Source organism: Amphibalanus amphitrite, unplaced genomic scaffold, assembly GCF_019059575.1.
Source record: "Amphibalanus amphitrite isolate SeventyFive unplaced genomic scaffold, NRLGWU_Aamphi_draft 000995F_arrow, whole genome shotgun sequence".
Lineage (NCBI taxonomy): Eukaryota > Metazoa > Arthropoda > Thecostraca > Balanomorpha > Balanidae > Amphibalanus > Amphibalanus amphitrite.
The window spans coordinates 1-9,038 of NW_024882489.1; the positions used below are offsets into that span (position 1 = coordinate 1).

General features: G+C 45.2%; 1 long non-coding RNA gene across 2 annotated transcripts; it reads left to right on the forward strand.

Moving 5' to 3' along the window:
* The first annotated feature begins 502 nt into the window (after positions 1-502).
* LOC122368980 lies at positions 503-3,873 on the forward strand. Of its 2 annotated transcripts, none has more exons than XR_006254330.1 (4): positions 503-978; positions 1,121-2,297; positions 2,475-2,547; positions 3,192-3,873. It is a non-coding gene; the product is annotated as an uncharacterized LOC122368980 (long non-coding RNA). The 2 variants fall into 2 exon arrangements; XR_006254331.1 differs by having other exon boundaries at positions 3,519-3,870.
* The last annotated feature ends 5,165 nt before the right edge of the window (positions 3,874-9,038 follow it).

Here is a 9,038-nt window from a genome sequence, read left to right on the forward strand (position 1 = left end):
TATATTTGTAGGCCAACATGTTTTATGGCGCATTTAGACATTTCCTGTTTTTTCTTGTCGGGTATGCACGTGAGTTGTGCCGCATGTGCGCTTGTAAATCATGTTCTCAATGTCATTTTCTTTTGGTACAATTGGTCACCATACACATCACTCGCTACACTCGCCCAAGCAAGTCGGATATCAATCACTGTCCAGAAGTGCATGATGCATTCACCACGATAGAACACTGGCACACCAAGAACATGAACTCACGCAAAAACGAGGGCTATCACACGACTTCGCATTGGACACACCGCTATCACACAACTACATCATCACAAGAAGCCCGAGACCGAAATGCAACACCTGCAAACACTTTCATCACTGTCAAACATCTGCTACTCACATGCCCACAATACCAACACCACAGGGACACACATACAAACATACTGCAGAGACGCCAACATCCCACTAACACTCACACACTGCTCGGGATTACACCCCGAGCTAAAACACTATCCACTAAAGACACAACACTGGGCTGATCAATGACCTGTAAATCTCCTCCCCTAGAGCCAAGGACAAAAAAGCCAAAAAAGCCAAAAAAAGAAGCAAAAAAGAAAAAAGCAATATTCAAAACAATGAGAATCAAAATAAAAGACCCCAGAATGGCAAAATGGCAAAAAAAAAAACAAAAACAAAAAAAAATTATAGAAGGGGCAATCCGGCTACCCGGGAGGAGATAGCTAGGAACCCAGTCCCACCCCTCAGCCCACCCTTACGAGCCAAGAAGACAACGGACACTTCAAGGCAACGGACGGACCAACAACGAAGACGGACGACAGAACCGGGCCCAAATACAGGACGCTGTGGTGGCCCGTAAGCTACAAATACCATACCATACCATACCAGTGCATCATGCATCAGAATAAGCTTCATTGAACACACTCGTCATCATGAACGGCATCTAGGAGTTTCATGAGTTTGGATCTGTGACCAGTAAGTGGAATGGGAGCATAATGGTACACGCTACCAAACCAGATATGCCTACACAACGTTAATATTTTTTTTTTTTTGTAATGCAACAAGGGAACGAAAAGCGTGTTCAAAACTTTAACTCCTTGTCCTTATGTGCCTGCAGGCTGATTTCGCAGTATCCAATGGCAACCGTGTATGACCAGGCGCCGCTTGGACGCCTTGTCCAGTCACGTCTTCTGGGACTGTGTGATGACTGCCTCTGCATTCTCAAGTGCCAGTTTCTGCCTCCGGCCCATTTCATTATCAAAGGATGCTGTTAGCTTAACGAACAGCTCTGCTCCAAGATTCCAAACGGTTTTACGGTACTGTATGCCTACAAAACGTTAATATTTTTTGGAGGCGGTAATACTCGGATGAACTGACCTTTATGGGTGGGTATTCAACGTTGAATAAAGTAGGCTTGTAGCCCTCTGCCTATTGACTTCTAAGGGTTTTAGTAATATTTATCGAATATCTCATCTGATATGCATTTTCACTCACAGTCGTCGAAATCGAAAAATCATAAGCTTAGAAATCCGCGGACTTGACATATTATATTTTATCGACGATTCGTTTCGACTTGCTGTCATGTCAGCTAATCATCCGTTGCTTCTCCTATTTTCACAGGTGCATTACCTGTCATCTTTACCGTCGATACCGTTGAAGATTTTACCGTCGATCACGGAGCACCCATTGCGCTGGCCGTTGCTGGCACTTTTTTATTTGTCACTAGCTATTAGTTATCTGCAGATATACATTAGCCACCTGTACACCCGCTTACACTAGCTCTCATCATCTAGTTCTACGTATGTGTGTGTTTGTTTTAATTGTATTGCCGATGAATTCGGTAGACATGCTCCGCCCGCAAACATGTACCACATGATGCAGTTCACTGAATGTAGCAGTTAATCACTCGTAAAAAGCGGTCATGTTTTCGTATAGTGTAGGTATGCATCTATGTAAGCATGTGTTCACACTCATGAGCGATCCACACATGATATTGCATTTCCTGTTCAGTTATATTTTTAGCACTGGAACACGATGCTCATACACTGTGTTGTTATCTTTCTTTTTTCGCCTGCTCCTTCCTCCAACTTGTGTCTTTGAGTATTTCAGTCACATGCTCAAACGTTCTTAAATGCTCTCGCCATCGGTTTACGGATGCGTTGAAAACGGACATGTGATGACCAAATTTAACAATATGCGGACAATGGATCGACTTCTTGAAGCCTGTGGACGTGATACACCTTCTCCATCACCATCAAGAGATCAACATTTTCGAAGACACTTGCGTACGGCTGGTATGTATTCATATTTGAATGTCCATTGTCAACACGTTGCAGAATGCTTTACATTTTGTGTGATCATTTACTGTCCTCATTCCTACACAATGCCAACATGTTTGTCATCGTCTTCATGTACCTATCAATTGGGATTGATGTTTGCGTTTACTGACAGACACTTGTCAACATTTTCAGCAGTGTCCGGCGCAATGCTGAATGCGACCTGTTATCTGTTGGATCTACTCTGTGAGCCCGAACCCCAGTGCAAGTGAGTTGTTTGTTACACCAGTGCCGGAGCACTCTGTAATATGTGCAAGAGCCTGTGACTTTGTTTGCTTGGCTAACTAAACGCATACCTACGGAAAATCATTCCAACGTTGCTTTGGTTTTCAGTTGAGATGTCAATCGGATACCAACTTTTTGGTATACCGATACCAAACCGATACCAACTCGGTATTTGGTATTTCAATCCTAATGTGTTTGGTATTTTGTTGGTATCATGAACCCTCGCTAATGTCTAAGAGGCTAAGAAATCGGTAAAAAGTTGGTTTTTTCCTCATGTTCCCAAGTTGGTTTGGTTTCGGTATATTTCTCCACGGTTTTGGTTGGTATTTGGTTTGGTATCGGTATTCCGATTTTCCGTAATTGACATCACTAGTTTTCAGTGTTTTACTGTATTTTTAAAGCAGTGCCTACACATATCAATCAAATATATCCCGCGCACCGACGGGGGGCGGATTTCCGCCCCCCCCCCTGAGGTTTTCCCACTATCTACGGTTTTCTGGTTTTCAGGAAAACCGTGCGCAGGATATTCTAAATGCCTTAATATGGTCCATTCCATAACCATCTAACCGAATTCCCGAATTCCCGATATTCGAACAGAATTTCGCAAACCTTCTCCCTTTCTGGCAGTGGCACTGTTCGACTATAGCGCTGGACGTCGTCTACTTTTTGCTAGAGGGAAAGGTCATCATCCGTCCATGAACTTCGGGCTGCTCACAGCTATATTGCCTTGGCAAGTTCTTTGAGCACTCAATACTGGACTTGGGCTGCGAAAGCTAATGACAATTTGGGGAGCTTGATATTGCAATGGCTATGACGTGAAGGCTCAATATGACGAACAGCTGGACTATTCACCATTGTCAACGCTTATGATAGCTAAATATCATTGTGCTTGGTGTACATTCACGTCTCGTTTCCTTGCTCCATTTGTACCTCACCGGTCGTCCGTCCCCACAGGCCTCGGCTGCAGCACAAGCCACATTCATCGGCCCAATCATCAGTTATTCATCCTGCAAGTTTTAAGTCACTTCGTTGTGACCCGGACATCGTCATCTTTCAACGAGTTCAAATGATTATTTCATTCATCATCGTCGATCAGACTCATCATGTAAAGACACTTCCATAATGCTAGCCGCCATCTACGTTTGTGCAGGAAGCAAATATCAGGTTGTTATTAGCTGCGGGCTACTCAGTACCGACTGAACTACTGGCAGTAGTGTGCGAGCACCTAATACTTGTATTGTGATACCAAAGCTAAAACGGATGATAGCTTAGCGCATAGGGCCCTACCGCTTTCCACACACACACAAACAAAACTTGACTTTGGGCATTAGCACCATGGCAGGATAAACAGGCAGTTTCGCTGTTTTTCACTGCTTTCATTGGCAGGTGTTACTGCTCATTCCCGTTCTATGTGATGTTAGAACAGCCCTTCACCATAGTCCTGTTTTCTCCTTTGCCGTTTTCCATAGACATCAGATGCGACATGCACTCCAACGATCGGTCAGGCGCATCACCGTCAATCCGGTCGCCTGTTAAGCAGTTCGTAATCACCGTCAGTCTTCGACATCTGTCAACACACTTATCCACATTATCGCCTTACTTTTGATCTTATCAATATGCAAGAATGAGTGCAAAATGCATTCCAATATTGCATCAGTTGATGTTGTATCGCAATGACACCGCGTCCTCACCTCACATCTGTTGTGCATACTTGATCACGAATGCCAGTTATACGCAGATTCACATGGTGAAGTTTTACTCCGTTGACGTTTTCTTTCCATTCTTGTAGTCGATCAAGAGGGATTACAGTTGCACATGCGGCCTTACACATGCGTCCTTACATGTTAGCTGATTGATATGTTGGACACACTGGTTCCTGTGACTCCAAGTAGTTCTGCATTGGTATTGCTTCACTTTATATGTTCTACCCAAAGATCGTTTCTAGTTTTGTCTTAGCTTGCAGCTGTATGCCATGAACATACAGGGTACTGCGCATCTTTACCGTGACATTCCTGTAGTTTCGTCACTTTCGCGGATGATTAGGACCATGAGCTCAGTTGCAGATGCGTCCAGCAGCCACCGACATTTCTACACTTTAAATTCCTAGTCTCGGATCTTATCCACATACCAACATGATTTGAACATTTCACACGTTTAGTGATGAAATGAGCAGGTATCATCTACTACATTATATTTTCATGTAAAGCACACTCCAGTCTGTGAAAAAAGAAAACCATTAGGAGCAACAATCATGCCTTAGACAGTATAGTTGCCATAGATATTACGTTGTGCAGCGGGCAGGCCGGTGCACGAAATGGCGAGTGTGAATGCAGGAATGCGTGTGAAAAACTGCCTAGGTGTGGAGTGGCTGGTTTGTCTTCCGTTACATCGTAACGGGCTCTTGACGTAGTCTTTTTTTAGTAACACCAATCATCTTTCGAACTTGAATTAACGTAATTGAAAGATGGCTATCACATTTGGAGCCAACTTATTTGCTAATTGCGTCAAGGGCGGGCAGCGCGGTGCGTGGATGCCTTTTGGTAAAGCTCACGTCCTAATATACTATCCTGCCCTTACCAAGCGTGCATCCATGTTTCCTCCATCCGGCTCCTCGTGCCGCTGCCTGGAATATTAGCCTACGGCTAATATACCAAGAGATGGAAAACTTTTCGTTGGTATGGAATATGGATGCCTCGTGGTTCAACTGGTGATGTTCCAAACAACTGTACCGTGTGTCAGGTAGGTCTTACTTACTCACTTTCCGCTTCATTTTTTTTTCTCGGCCGCGTAGGAAATATGATTTGACGGTAATCGTGGCGCTTTTGTTTCAGTGGCTGAATGACAGCGACATCTATAACTCAGGCTGCACTCAGAGCCCGAGTCTGAGTTTGGCTAAAAAAAATCGCCCATAAAAAATTCGCCCATCGCCCGCCCGCCGCGATGCGGGTGATTTTGTTTTTGCGTCGTTTTCGGTAAAAGGTTTATTTTCGGTTGGCGGCGGCCGGGCGCATTTTTGCGGTTTTTGCGTTTGACGGCGGGCGGCCGTTTTTTTGCGGCGTTTTGCGGTTGGCGGCGTAGAGTGCAGTGCACGTCAGTTCGTAGAACACGCACTCCGATCTGCACGTGCAAGGCTCATCCTCTCGTTTGGCGGCGGGCGTTTTTGCGGCGTTAAAGGTGCTTGCTCAAACAACCTGCGGTCCCGCGATGCGGAGCCCAGCATCGCAGATGCTGGTAACCGCAGGTTGTTTGAAAAGACAAACACTATTCGTTAGAATTGTGTTTTTCTATTGAAAAACAACCGGAGCGGTCCGTCTCCGGGCTATGTTTTGCAAGTCTGGCCGCGAATCGAGACAAGTTGAGCCTCTCCTAAACGAATCCCTCAATCTTCGTAAAAATTTCAGGGTATGGGCTCCCGCAGGCGATCTACCTGATGGCACCGGTCGCTACTCGCTTAAAACCTCGTGGCACGTGGCACGTGCGATTCCATTTTCCCCATGTTAAGTCAATGGGGTTTTGGACACTTTTTGCGCGATCGCCAATGGCGGGAAAACGAGCCAAGGAAGAGGTGGTTTTCTTCCCAGCATTTTATGGCAAACACGTTTGGGTACACGCTAGTGTGCGCCGTATACCCCTCAGAACTTCGTAACGTGTCTTTGCACGAGGTCAAAGTTGAACTTTTTTCGCTCCCCATGTTAAGTGAATGGGTAATAACCGCAGGTTGTTTGAAAAGACAAACACTATTCGTTAGAATTGTGTTTTTCTATTGAAAAACAACCGGAGCGGTCCGTCTCCGGGCTATGTTTTGCAAGTCTGGCAGCGAATCGAGACATCTTGACCGGGGCCTAAACGTGCATTGCGATTTTCGTAAAAAGTTCAGTGTATGGGCTCCCGGAGGCGATCTACCTGATGGCACCGGTCGCTACTCGCTTAAAACCTCGTGGCACGTGGCACGTGCGATTCCATTTTTCCCATAGTAAGTCAATGGGGGTTTGGGACACTTTTTGCGCAATCGCGAATAGCGGAAAAAATCGCCGATCAAGGTATGGTTTGCTGCACACCATTTTATGACTGACACATTCAGGTACACGCCCATGTGCGCCGTCTACCCGTAAGAAGTCGATATTTTTTGTAGTACGACTTTGAAATTCGAGTTTTTTTGCTCCCCATGTTAAGTCTATGGACGTTTTTGCAGAGACATTTTCATTCGTTCATTGTACAAAATTATATGATACGATTTTGTTTAAACTTCCAGGACTTGTTGAGAAAAGACCATAGAACATGTTGTTATGCTTCTTTAAGCTGTGCAAATTCGTTTGTTCTTTTTAAGCTCGTTTAAAAATGAAAAATCTTAACATGGAAAGTCAATGGGAGCGTCTTTGTTGCTTAATAACTTTTTACAGTTGAGATATATTTAAGTAAAATGTTGATAGGTTATACAACTTTTGATGCTCTTTCCAATGATATATAGAACGTTATTGCACGTTGTGCCGTTTTTGAGGAATTTGGTAAAAAAACACGACTTTACCGAGATTTGAGCTCAGACCTATATATGGTCTTGGCTCAGACAGTATACGAACAGGTGACAGGGATACCTCCCATTGAAGGATGCGATTTAATACTAAACATTAGCAGCCGGCCGCCTTGGGGACGTTTTTGTACGACTATATCTCCGCAGCCACTGGACCAATACACTTGCGGTTTTTTGTATGGGGTAGCGTATACCCTTCTTAGAAGTATTTTACTATGGACGATGCATGCGGGTAACCCCTACTGCACGTGACACGTGTAATACGGAGAGGTGTCAGTTTTGTAATAAGTGCAATAACTCGGTAATTACTGGGCCGATCGCGCTGAAACTTGGCATGGAGGTAGTCACCTAACAGGCGATCCATTTTCATGTGCCACGGTAGGGGTGCCGCTGCACGTGCGCACGTGCAGGGTGACGCTTCCAGATCTCGTGACCGGCCGGGCCGATTGAGTTCAAATTTTGCACACCGCCAGAGACCGCGTAGTAGGGTGCATTGCACAGATCAGTTGGGTCCCAGGTTGCACGTGCGCACGTGCAGGGTGACGCTTCCAGATCTCAGGAACGGCCGGGCCGATTGCATTCAAATTTGGCACAGTTTTAGACACCGATCAGTAGGGTGCCGTGCGCAAGTCAGTTAGTATGTATTTTCATGTGTCACGGTTGGGATGCAGCTGCACGTGCGCACGTGCAGGGTGTCGCTTCCAGATCTCGAAAACGGCCGGGTCGATTGCACTCAAATTTGGCACACCGCTAGAGACCGGTTAGCAGAGTGCAGTGCACGTCATTTCGTAGCACACCCACTCCGATCTGCACGTGCAAGGCTCATCCTCTCGTTTGGTGGGTGGCGTTTTTGCGGCGTTACAGAGGTGCTTGCTCAAACAACCTGCGGTCTAACCGCAGGTTGTTTGAAAAGACAAACACTATTCGTTAGAATTGTGTTTTTCTATTGAAAAACAACCGGAGCGGTCCGTCTCCGGGCTATGTTTTGCAAGTCTGGCCGCGAATCGAGACAAGTTGAGCCTCTCCTAAACGAATCCCTCAATCTTCGTAAAAATTTCAGGGTATGGGCTCCCGCAGGCGATCTACCTGATGGCACCGGTCGCTACTCGCTTAAAACCTCGTGGCACGTGGCACGTGCGATTCCATTTTCCCCATGTTAAGTCAATGGGGTTTTGGACACTTTTTGCGCGATCGCCAATGGCGGGAAAACGAGCCAAGGAAGAGGTGGTTTTCTTCCCAGCATTTTATGGCAAACACGTTTGGGTACACGCTAGTGTGCGCCGTATACCCCTCAGAACTTCGTAACGTGTCTTTGCACGAGGTCAAAGTTGAACTTTTTTCGCTCCCCATGTTAAGTCAATGGGCGTTTTTGCAGAGACTTTTTCATTCGCTCATTGTACAAAATTATATGATACGATTTTGTTTAAACTTTCAGGACTTGTTGAGAAAAGACCATAGAACATGTTGTTATGCTTTTTTAAGCTGTGCAAATTCGTTTGTTGTCTTTAGCCTTCTTTAAAAAAGAAAAATTTTAACATGGAAAGTCAATGGGAGCGTCTTTGTTGCTTAATAACTTTTTACAGTTGAGATATATTTAAGTGAAAAGTTGATAGGTTATACAACTTTTGATGCTCTTTCCAGTGATATATAGAACGTCATTGCACGTTGTGCCGTTTTTGAGGAATTTAGTAAAAAAGCACGACTTTACCGAGATTTGAGCTCACACCTATTATGGCCTTGGCTCAGAGAGTATACGAACAGGTGACAGGGATACCTCCCATAGAAGGATGCGACACGAATTTAATGCTAAATATTAGCGGCCGGCCGCCGTGGGGACGTTTTTGCACGACTTATATCTCCGCAGCCACTGGACCGATACACTTGCGGTTTTTTGTGTGGGGTAGGGTATACCCTTCTTACAAGTATTTTACTATGCACGATGCATG